The following is a 1146-nucleotide window of genomic DNA, read 5'->3' as shown; positions in this document are numbered from 1 at the left end:
CATCGTTTCGACGAATGAGTGCCTCCTTTTCGCGTTGTTCCTGCAACAAGACGATCCCTCTAGAATCCCTGGGGCTCTGTTTCTCGTCATACATTTCTTCACCACACTACACGGGTGGGGTATACGCGATCTCGTGTTCATGCTCACTCGCACACCCTTTCATTGTCCTTCTCTGTAGTCTCACGACAAACTCTCTTGTGTGTCGTTGCGGGTTACGCACGCCTCTTTCTTACACGCATCATTTCAGACTACGTCGGGAGCGCGGATGAAAACTCGCACGAAAAGCGAACGCTGTCTGTTAACAATCACGAGGGTATTTGGCGAGACACGGAGGCTGGTCGATGATCGTACGTCCGCGCGCTTGCGTCCGGAGCGGTGCACATACACACACGGGCGGTCGACAAATTAAGCGACTCACGACGCCGTGTGAAAATTAGCACTCACGCAAGTCCGGAACGACAAAGCAACGACGATGACGACGATGTCTCCAGTCATCTGCCGCGTACACACAACCTTCTTCCCTCCATGACGTCTAGAGCGTATTCTCGCTTGTTTTCGTGCGACCGCGGCAAACGCCGACGAACGGTCCAACAATCGCTCGTACGTGACACCGAGATGCCAACGTAAGCAGTCTTAAGGTTACGTGAACGACCCTCAGCCAGGCGTGGTCCAGGAATTGTATCCGTGGACCGCAATGTGCGTTCGAAATGTCGATGTTCATGTGTCCTGCAGTTCACACGTTGACGCGCAATTAGCTGCGTTCTTCATCGACCCACGAGCCAAGTGATCCACCGTTCAGGGTTGTATTTTAATATTCTGTGTTCATGTATATATATATATCATACTCGTATATAGTTCTCGGGTTCGGAAGAATCCGAGACCCGCGCCTCCAACTAGCACACGGTCGATGGAGGTTCGGGCGTCGCGACACTTCGTCCGAACGAACGAAAGTGACGACACAGGGGTCTCTGGGATGCGGTTCCGCACGGAGACCGCCACGCAATTGCGAACGGTTCCCGTAACGGCCAGGCGTAGAGTACATTTAAAAACCTAGGATCAACCTGGAGAGTACGATGGAGCCGACGGGGATACCCCGATCAAGTGAACCACGTACATCCACGGTGTTCTCCTCTGAAACGACACCCC

At 53.2% G+C, this 1146-nt stretch overlaps 1 non-coding gene across 1 annotated transcript; it reads right to left on the bottom strand.

Annotated features, from left to right (window-relative positions):
• Positions 1 to 648: 648 nt before the first annotated feature.
• On the bottom strand, positions 649 to 803 carry LOC143187957 (5.8S ribosomal RNA). Its single transcript, XR_013003395.1, has one exon. It is a non-coding gene; the product is annotated as a 5.8S ribosomal RNA (ribosomal RNA).
• Positions 804 to 1146: the final 343 nt, after the last annotated feature.

This window comes from Calliopsis andreniformis, unplaced genomic scaffold (assembly GCF_051401765.1).
Source record: "Calliopsis andreniformis isolate RMS-2024a unplaced genomic scaffold, iyCalAndr_principal scaffold0424, whole genome shotgun sequence".
Lineage (NCBI taxonomy): Eukaryota > Metazoa > Arthropoda > Insecta > Hymenoptera > Andrenidae > Calliopsis > Calliopsis andreniformis.
This window is presented reverse-complemented; position numbering and strand designations above follow the sequence as displayed.